Genomic DNA, 10,865 nt, shown 5'->3' on the forward strand with positions numbered 1-10,865 from the left:
TTCCAGGAGGCAGCTGATGGCCAAGCAGCCTAACAGGTCTTAGAAGCAGGTCCCTGTACTCACCTATCTAGCTTCTCATTAAGCAAGGACATGAGGGCCCCCATCAGGTCAGGATCCAGTGTCCCCATGTTCTCGAACAGCCTTTAGCGTCTTGAGTTTCAGTTCTAACTGTCTAGGGATATTTGTGATAATCTGGATCCAGTGAGGGGAGAAGCTAACCAGTGGGCAGGATTGATTGATTGTATGTCTGCGTGTGTGTGTATGTGTGCGTGTGTGCGTGGGTGCGTGTGTGTGTGTGTGTGTGTGTGTGTGTGTGTGTGTTTCAACATGTGTGGAGGTGTACACAATCATACACATTCCTGAGGAGGTCAAAGGAGGATGTCAGGGTCTACTTTATCACTCTCTACCTTAGTCCCTTGAGACAGAGTGTCTCCCTAGGCCGGAAGATAGACTGGAAGCCAGCAAGCTGCAGCAATCCTCCTGTCTCAGTTCTCTACAAATGCTGGAGTTGCAGACACATACAATCATGCCCGGCTCTAGCTCTAGGAACTAACATTTCATGAACCCCATGGCCGGTCAACACAAGCTAGGGCACCTAGTTCTGAGTGATGAATTTGAGGACAATTTGTCATGACTCCTGTACTTGGGAGAGTCACTACTGTTCGTGAAGTGTTCCAAGAAAAACAGAGAAATAAAAAGTAACAATGGCAACAAATCAGAAGTCAGAGTTAGTGAAGGAAATTCACTGATTCTGCTCATGGGGTAAAGACAAATGGGTACAGAGGAGCAGCGGGGAAGAGTAACAGAGGCTGCTGTGCAGGGAGCAGCTCACTAGCTGTGCCTTACCCATTTCCTGAGCCCTCACTACAGCCCCAGGATGGGACCAGATGCTAAAGACATAATAACATGCCAGGCAGACCCGCACATGTGACGTATATAGACCCCTCCTCCAAAGGTGAGCAAGCGAGGCTTGAGGGGTAAGCGGGTCAGATAGAGAAGAACATTAAAAGTCATCTTAAGACCTTGAGGCATTTGCCAATGAGGCAGAAATAGGAAAAGGTGGAGAAATCTAATACCAGGGCCTTAGGAAGAGCAATGTTCTCAGAAGGATCTCTCTCTTGACTGTCATTAGAAAGGTTCCCTGATAATGTGTCAGGAGAAGCTGTCTCTGTTTTCCCAAAGGTGTTCCTCAATCTTTCCATGGCAGGGACACAGTGCCCACCGTCTGTGTCCCTGGCGCAGTGCCTGGCACATAATAAATACTCAACACACAGATGCCATCCCTTTCAGGAGGACCTCAGTAGGATCTAAATGGCACAAAGGATGAGTCCTTTGCATTGTCCCCTTACCTCAGAGGCATGGTGGGGGAGGGGAGAGCACACATAGGGATGGCTCTGGGTCAGTAGAAGCGAAAATGCTCTGTGGCTGGGCTTGTGCCCAGCTTGTGGCAGAGCCTGACTCATGCTCATACAGCACACTTCCTTTTCCTCCTGGACACACAAGTAGGTGGCTTTGCCCGCTTCCCGTGAGAATGCTGTGTGACTGACCCCCCAAACTGAGCACAGGCCAAGGACAGAGAGTTTCTCCCCTTCTAGACCAGGTCCACAAAAGCTGCTTCCCTAGACTAAGCGCACATACCATTTTTCTTCCTTCTTCCCATTGAATGAAGAGGAATCTATAGATTAGAGAAAGGCAGACCATAGGGTACAAAGAGTTTAGTCTCCAAGTAGCCACATAGAAAGCCATAGGCCTAGAAAAGCATCACCAAGGTTAATGTGAGTAACAAATTCTGTTTGGAACTCCGGGGACCTGTGTGGAGTGGGGGGCATCTATCTGTTACAGCAAGCAGCTTTATTTGTCCTAAATAATATATGACATGCTCAGCCCTTTCTTCAACAAGTTTATTCCATAAAGCCCAGACCTGAAGTTCGACCTCACCCAAGCTGAGCCTCGGGTCAGGGGAGAAACAGGACATGCAGAAATGCAGGAAGTGCCAATCTCTCGCCATAGACAAAGCCCAGCTCTTGGGAGAGAGAACACAGATCCTCCCATGTAAACCAGTTTCAAGCCCTTATCAACTGTTTAGATGGCTCATCCTCAAGCTCCATTCATAGGATTTAAAATATAATCCTGAACAGGAGATGGCTCAGTCAGACCTGATGTTGATCCCCAGTACTCTCGTAAAAGCTGGGTGTGGTAGAGTATGCCTATAATCTCTGTGCTGGGGAGGTGGGCCACCTGTCAATCTAGCTGAATCCATAAGCTCCAGGTTCAGTGAAAGACTCAGTTTCCAAATATTAGGTAGAAAGCAGCTAAGGAGGAAAACTGTCCTTAACCCCTGGCCTCCACTCACAGATACACACATAGACACAATCATGACATACACATGCAAAACAAAATTCCACCATTTTTTTATCTGGTTCCTTCCTACCACATACATGATCATACACTGATGTGGTAATGAGTATGTAATTATGGAATGTGGTTTTTAAACAGAGTAAGGTGGACATGGTCTAAGACTTCTTTAGGGGGCAAACTTTTCTGATTACTTCTTCAATGAGAGATCCTCTTGTTACTCCCCAAATTGGGGGAAACTATACAACTCTTCCCAGGGCTCAGAGCTCTGAGAAAACACAGAGCAACAAGACAGAGACAAGCTATGATCTATAAAAAGATAATGTTCTTGGGGTTCTATGTAATTGCACAGAAAATTCATAGAGCGAATACACAAATGGTTCAATATTGCATGGGCCTGCACAGTAGCTATTATAAACAGCAGTAGCTGGGGCTGCAGAAGTACAGTTAATGGAGAATCTGTACTTAGCAAGGAAACTTTAAGAAACTGCTGCCAGAGAGACTGAGAATTTCTTACGATTAGTTTAAATGGAAGCAACCATTCAAAAGTAGGTGTGTTGTCCATAACAGCAGGGGATGTGGTGAAAGATACAGAATTAAGAAGATGAAATATGAATACAGACAGAAACATCACTGGCTCGGCTAAAGTCTTCTTAAAATCCCCTGGTGATGTGGGAAGCCAATCCGAACCATGCTGGGTATGATACAGGGTTTCGAGGTGTATCTGCACTCTACCCTATCAGCTATCAGTCAACGCAGATACCTGGACAAACAGAGCCTGGTTCAAAACTGCAGTCGTGTTTCCTCGATCCCACAGTGGGGACATGAAACACATGGCACTCTGGAGAAAGAGAGAAAAAAGAAGCAGATCTAATAAGGTTTTATTCTGGGGGGGGGGGATGTGCATTTTAGATTTCTTAGAGAGTTTCTTGGCATTATCAGAGCTTCTGCACCCACAAACCACAACTGTGGTGTTCCCCTGATATACCTAGTCAACAAATGTAATTTAGGTGGACCCTAAATTCAGGCAAAGCCACCAACTGACCTTCATTCATTTTTCTCTCTTTTCTGGTTGCAACCAACCCAACCTCAGACTCTCTTGCTGCCCAATCCACTCATGTCCTCTCCTCCAACAAGTATTTTCGTCAGGGATACTGCTGCTGAGGGGAAACATCATGACTAAAAGCAAGTTGGGGAGGAAAGGGTTTATTCAGCTTACTCTTCCTATCAGGGTTCATGATTGAAGGAATTCAGGACAGGAACTCAGAAACAGGAACTCGGAAACTGGAACAATAGCCATGAAAGAGTGCTTACTGGCTTGCTCCTTATAGTCCTTCTCAGCCTTCTTTTGTAGTATAGAACCCAAGCCCCCTGCCTGCAGCTGAAGCCACCCACAATGAGGTGAGCCACCCACATCAATCATCTTTTTAAAATGTTGTATAGTCTTGTTAAGGTTCCTTTCTCTAGGGTGACTCTAGCTCTTGTTGGGTTGGCACATAACCCAGCCAGCATAAAGTCATTTGTTCTTCTCTAGAGACTAGAAAGAATGAGCATGGAAGCTGGACATAATAGTATACCTTTGCTATCCCATTTCCAGAAAGGCAGAGCCAGGTGAAATCTTGGGCCTCTGCAGGCTCTGCCTAGGCAGTCACGTCCACTTAATGAGTCCAAGGCCAGTGAGAGACCCTGTCTCAAAACAAACAAATGAACAAAAAAAGGGTGAATGGCTCCTGAGTTTATTCTCTGGTGTCACATGCATGCACACACACATACCCACAACCCCTACCGCCCAACACAGGAATGAACCTAGGCTGCTAGTCCACATCGCATGGAATAGGCCTCCCATCTACTTGTCACCTTATTAGCATCTTTCTGCCTGAAGAGGACAACTGTCCAGGATGGTACCCCCTCCTTATGACCTCAGCCACAGCTTACAAGAGAGTACATTTTGGCATCACAGGGCCCAGCATGTGAATACTAGCAACTCAGCAGGGCCCCAGTGAGAAAAGTTGGCTGCTGTCCTAAAAAAAAAAAAAAAAAAGTGAGAGCTTATGGGAGCAGAAGGAAACAGCAAGAAGGAGGGCAGGGAGGCTGAGGGGAGGGGCACTCGTGAGAGAACCTGGCAGAAACAGCAGTTCTTCATAGGTGGAGAATGACCCTCCTCCAGGTTTGAGGACATAGAGGAAGCTCTGGCCCTTCTTTCTACAGCAGAAGGACTTCCACACTATCCCAGCACTTCAAAGCAACCTTCAGCTAATTATTATGGAGATGTGTATTAATTGGGAGGCTGGCACAGCCTCTTAATACTTGCTGTATGGCCAACTTAAAAAGCAACTCCGAAAAGAAATCCAATTGTGTCCAAGCTGACTGGGGGCAGAGGTGGGGGAGGGGAGTTGGGGCTGTTCCCAGCTCTCCACGCATCAGCAAAACAAAGCCAAACAAAATCACAAGTCTTCCTTCAGAGTGGACCATTACTAACATCACTGGGGGAAAAAATGGATTTAACAATTTTTCTTCTGCTTCTTCTATATCCTTCCAGTGTCTCAAAACCAAGTCTCCTAAGGTGAAATGAGCCAGACACAAAAGAACCAATATTACACGATTTTACTTCCGTCAAATATCTGCACTAGGTAAGCTCACAGAGCTCTGAAGTAGACTATAGATTGCAGGGAGTTGGGAGGAAGGAGAAGTGTTGTTGTTTAATTATCACTGAATATGGGGTGATGGACACTTGTGGGAACTGGATGGATAGTGAAGATGGCTGTGCGATGCTGCGAACATAATTAATGCCAAACACGGATGCAGAAATGATTAAAAGGTTAAAATTTCTCCTACCTATACTTTACTCCAATGTTAAGAATTAATAATGATATGTTATTCCAAAGCCATTGAGTTGTACACTAAAATGGATGAATTATATATCTGTATATCGATTAAATTATCTTTAAAAAGACACTAAATCTATTAAGGATACTTACCCACAGGCACTTTCAAGCCTGACACATCTTTCCTCCCTGCTTACTGAGAATGTCTACTTGGTAGGTACCTGCAAGGTCGGCATCCATGCTGCGAGTAGGCACGGCGAACCTGTTTATGTGGCCTCAATCTCTTCCCCTCAGTCATCTGCTCATTTTAGCATAGAGCATCTTTTTATGTTATTACTCAGGTGTGGTGAGCCAGAGCCACATGGCTTCAGCTTGCTTGATTGCTCTTTCAGCTGTATTGCTAAGTCTGGGTTCATGGACAGCACCAAACTCTGTTCACAGACATCTTGGTTTTGAGCTCCGCCTTAAGCTTGACCTATTCTATTGATCTATTCTATTAGCTTGACCAACATACAATTGTCCCAGGAGCCTTGGCTTTATAGTAATACGTCTTTTTAAAAATAACCCAAGGGCAGTAATTCTAAACACATTCTCTTGCCCTGTCTGGAACCTTGACACCTAGAGACTGCTTGCCCTCTGCCCAGCTATCTGAACTTCTGGTTCCACTTCCCCAAACTCACTTTAACTGTTTTCAATTTATCTTTCCCTCCTAGAAGATCAGTTTTACAGTTTTCTCATCTGTGACCTCCTACACCTATACCTCCAACATTATAAATTTCATATCTGTGCCACAGCTCCAAACCCATCCTTTTGCCATTCTTGCAAATGGATCCACTTCTCCATTAAGTGGTCCAAGTGTGTGTGGGTACCACTTTGTAATCTTTGCCCCTTGAAAGATACTCCAAGCACAGTTACTGCTATGTCTCAAACTCAAGCCTATCCCTTTCTAGAGTAGGAAGTCATGACCAAAAAAACACAGCGGAGTCTAGAATGGAAAATTGCTAGAATCACCAGGGAGTGTCCTTGTAAAACACTGATTTTCTACATTTTACACCTAAAGATTTTGACTTAAATATGGGATAGGATCTAAGTGTAGGAAGAGTCCTTAAAGTTCTTTGGTGACTCCAAAGAATAAAATATCTGTTCTGGTTTGCTTTCTGTTGCTGTAATAAACACCAGGACCAAAAGCAACTTGAAGAGGATCATGAATGGTATTATAGTTTATCTTTGAGGGGAAGTCAGGGCAGGGACTCAAGCAGGAGTGGAGGCAGGAATCAAGGGGAAAGCTGCTTACTGCTGTGTTCACTGGCCCATGTTCATCTAGCTTTCATACATCGCTCAGGCCCATCTGCCTAGGAATGGTATGGTCCACAGTGAGCTGGGCCCTCCCACATCAAGCATCAATCAAGAGAGTCTTGAGCAATTTTGGCCACAGTATGCCCATGATTGAGACAGTTCTTCCACTGATGTTTTCCCTTGCCAGATGATTCGGTGGTGTGAAGTTAACGATAAAAAACGAACCGGCACAATATCCAATGGTAAAGCTTCAGATGGGGATGAAATGGTTTGAAAATGAATAGTGGTGCTGGTTGTCCAACACTGTGAATATAAATAATACCATATATATACACATACACATTATTATGTATATATGTATATATGTATATAATCTGTATATTATATATGGTTAAAATGACAATGTTTTGTTACATACATGTTAACACAACTTTAAAAAAATTAGTATCGGGCTGCTGAGATGGCTCAGCAGGTAAGAGCACTTACTGCTCTACCAAAGGTCCTGAGTTTGGATCCCAGCAACCACATGGTGGCTCACAACCGCTCGTAATGAGATCAGATTCCCTCTTCTGGTGCGTCTGAAGACAGCTGCAGTGAATTACGCTGGAGTGAGCAGGGCTGGAGCGAGCGGGGCTGGAGCGAGCGGGGCTGGAGCAAGCGGGGCTGGCAGAGGTCCTGAGCAACCACAACAACAGCCACACACATGATGGCTCACGGCCATCTGTACAGCTACAATGTACTCATACACATAAGATAAATAAAATAAATCTTTTTTTAAAAAATTAAAAAAAAATTAGTATCTATATATTACATCCCAAACCTCTGAACTGTATACTTTAAATGTGTAAAGTCCATGGCATATGAATTACAAATATAAAGAAATCAACAGGCATCTACTCCAACAGGAACACGGCATCTACCATGCACCACCTGAAGAGTCTAAAATGCACTGAACAAATCAGTGACAAGTCCGACTTGTGAACCTCACCGGAGTTTTGATCATTCAAGGTAGTGCTGGTTCACCCCGCCCTGGTTATCTATCACCTTATCCAATGAGTCAGAACATCCCCATATATAACAAGTTGTACGAAGCTGCTGTAATATTGGTGGTGAGGAATAATAGAAACCCAGGGTTCCTTATTAGCCAGTCCTCCAAGGCTTGAAATGGAAAGTCATCTGCAGACACCCCCAATGATGTCACACTGGGGTCCCATGGGAAATACCCACCCTAGGTTTTTTAGCCCTAGGGACTACAGGACCTGGCTAAAGCACTGAGGGTCATTTGCTTCTGGGAGGGCTGCAGGAAGCTGGAACAGAGTCCAGGCTCTTCTGGTCATCCTTGGCTAGATCAGGATGCTGTGTTCCCAGCATCTTCTATAATTACTCTTGGGAACTAAAAGAGCTACAGGCAAGAAAAAGGGAGAATGGGGCTGAACTAAGGATGCCTGCAGAACTATCTAGTAGATGTTGCATAATGAAAAAGAAGTAAAAGAGAGCGACAGCTAAGGTCAGAGCAGCAGTAAAGTTAACTTTTCTTAGGGCAGACATAGAGTCAGGACCCCCGGTAGAAGGTGTCAGAGCTTGTGAGTCCATAACTGCTAAATACAGTTGGGATCAGCTGGATCCCGCAGTGTTCAGAGTCTGAGAGCAGGAGAGACCCTTGACAGAGTTTCTTTCTCTGTGTCTTAATGAGCTTGAAACCATTCATAAAACCAAAGTAGTAGTTGCGAGGCCAAGTAGCCTTGCTTCTGTGGGGAACAGGGATCTCTTGGGAACAGGGCTTTTAAAATGGAAACAGGATAAACAGGTTCAACGGCAGTTATGGAAGGCAGAGGGCATTGAGCCCTCCACTTCCATCTTTCCACAGTCCACACCACATGTTCTTTTCTCTCACTCTGAGCAGTTAAAGAGGAGAACAGATATAGAGGGAGGAGGCTTTCCCACCTCATTGTTCCTTCCCTGAACTAGTAGGGTTTTGGATAGTGATCCCAGGAGAACTAGGCTGGTTCAAACCTGTTTGCCTTAAGCCCAGGATGAAGTATGGTAGTCAAGAGCTTCACACAGCTGTAGGCAGCAGGTCTGCAGTCAAACGTGGAACCAGCATCCAGGTCTGCTGTAGCTGCTTTGAGGGAGTCACTGCTCTAGAGCAGGGGACATTCTGGTGGGAACTGGCCCTTGGAGTGTCCAACAGAGAGAGCCTAGAGTATTTGCAAAGATGTGAACAGAGAGCCAAGAAGCGCGCTATTTTAGGTGATATTTTCAAGGAAGTTTTTTCTAAAGGAATGACATTTGGGAAGAGACCTGAGGGAAATAGAAGAATGGATTCCACATTCCTAATAAGTACGAAGGCTAGGACAGGTACAAAGCTGGCAACCTGGGTTCAGCCCCAAGAACCCACATATAGGTGCAAGTAGAAAAAAAAACACTAAAGTTGACCTCTGACCTCCAGAGTGTCTGTGGCATGCGACCTCATCATTCATTTTATCATCATCCTCATCATTATTACACATATAATAATAATAATAAACAAAAATAAAACAAAACTAATTCTCCAACTAGCTCTGACCCAACCCTTTTCCCAGGACATCATCACCTTCTAAATGTCTCTGGTGGTAAACCACTGGGATCTGGGATCTCTACTGGTCCATTCCTCCCTTCTTTAGTAAAGCAGTGTCTACAATTTACAATACCTGCTGCTGATTTGAGCTTCCATATAAAGTTGCAATGCTCCAACTTGAAGCCATCCCAGACCTCAGGCCAACTTTTGCTGGAATTTATAGAAGCAACTAGAAACTTTTTTGAAAGTGCTCGGTTTTATCCCATGTCACATGTAACTAGGGCAGGCTAACTTCTTAGCAGTGATCTCAGCCATGTCATCAATCTTTAGGTTCTTCTACAAGCCTTGATGGATATAAATGGGGTGGGAGGATGGCAGTGAGACCTCTTGAGACAGCCATCAAACCAGGTAGATGAAATTAAGGTCCCTTCTGTTCCCTGTGTGGATTGATGGGACCTTCTCCTCTGGGCTTGCTATAAGTCCCTTCTTCTGATAGCACTGATCCTATTATCTTTGCTTGGAGTTCAGCAATGAGCCAGACAGGCAAAGGAGAGGACTTTTCCAGACAACACTCACCCCTAAACGTCTGCTTCTTCCATTAGCAAAGAACAGACTTGAGTGTTCTAGGAGAAAGGAAGGGTAGTTAGTTCCAGGTCATCCTGCTGCCTCTTCCAGCAATGCATGAGTCCAGGGCTGGTAGGCGCATCACTGCCAGAAAGATGATAGAGACAAATTGGATAAAACTCAGGAAAGAAAAACACAGCAAAAAAAAAAAAATGATGAAGAGGCTGGAGGGATTGAATGATGAGGAAAGATTAAAAGAACTAAATACGGGCAGACTTGCTAAATGCCGATTAAAAGCAGCTATCAGAACTGTCTGCTGTACTGAGCACCAGCAGGCAAGAGGGGCCGCACTGGCAGGTGTGGGGTCAGGCAGGGAGGAGGGAAATGGGCTGTGAATAAGTGAAGGGGAAATGTTAGTGGCAAACTGCTGGGTGGTAAAGGAACCTCTATTAGCAGAAGATGTAGGGGATGCGGGAGAGAAGTTGAGGATACAGGACACAAAAGGGGAGGTTGTTTCCAGAAGGCTCTTCTTGAGACTTTGAATAAACAGCAACGTTGAGAGATGTGCCTCACAGCCCTGTGGGGAAGCAAGAGGTGTGCCCCAGGAGACCATAGGTGTGTCACGTAAGCTATGTCCTTAGGCAACATCTAAAGCCATCACAGCCAGTTCCTACAGGCCCAGAGCCAGGATGGCAAGAGGTCAAGAAAGCTAGGGCCATCCATCAGAACATGGAGACGATAGGGACCAGGCTGTCCAGCTGCTGCTGACCTCTTATGCCCCTTTTTTGTTTTAAAAGTAAAATTCTGGCTTAGAATCGTGCCCCCTCTCCCCTTCTGCAGAGAACGAGGCAGCTGGTCAGCTTGTCAGGCAGAAACTGCAGCTTTCTTGTTAATGTGCAATCCTGAAACGGTGATGTATGGCCAGTGATAGATCATGTTGGGTTTCCGGAGAGCAGGGAAGGCTAAAGCCGGAGCCTAATTCATGATGCATGAACGCATTGATCTTCTTGGCTCTGAAAATACAGTGTAATGAACCCCCGCTAACACATCATTTTTATTCCACTGCACCTCGCTAATATCTAATGATTTCACCTTCTACTGTGATCAAACATAATTGTATGGGAGTTTCAACTTTGTTCTTTGATACAGGGACACCACTGGCCAGCACTGTTTTGTTCTTTCCTATTGGAAGAGCCAGTGTGAAATTTATACATATAATAATTAAAATCCTACAAATGACCTGTGCTTGGACCTTTGGAGGAGCCCTG

The sequence above is a fragment of the Mastomys coucha genome, unplaced genomic scaffold (genome assembly GCF_008632895.1).
Source record: "Mastomys coucha isolate ucsf_1 unplaced genomic scaffold, UCSF_Mcou_1 pScaffold23, whole genome shotgun sequence".
Classification (NCBI taxonomy): Eukaryota; Metazoa; Chordata; class Mammalia; order Rodentia; family Muridae; genus Mastomys; species Mastomys coucha.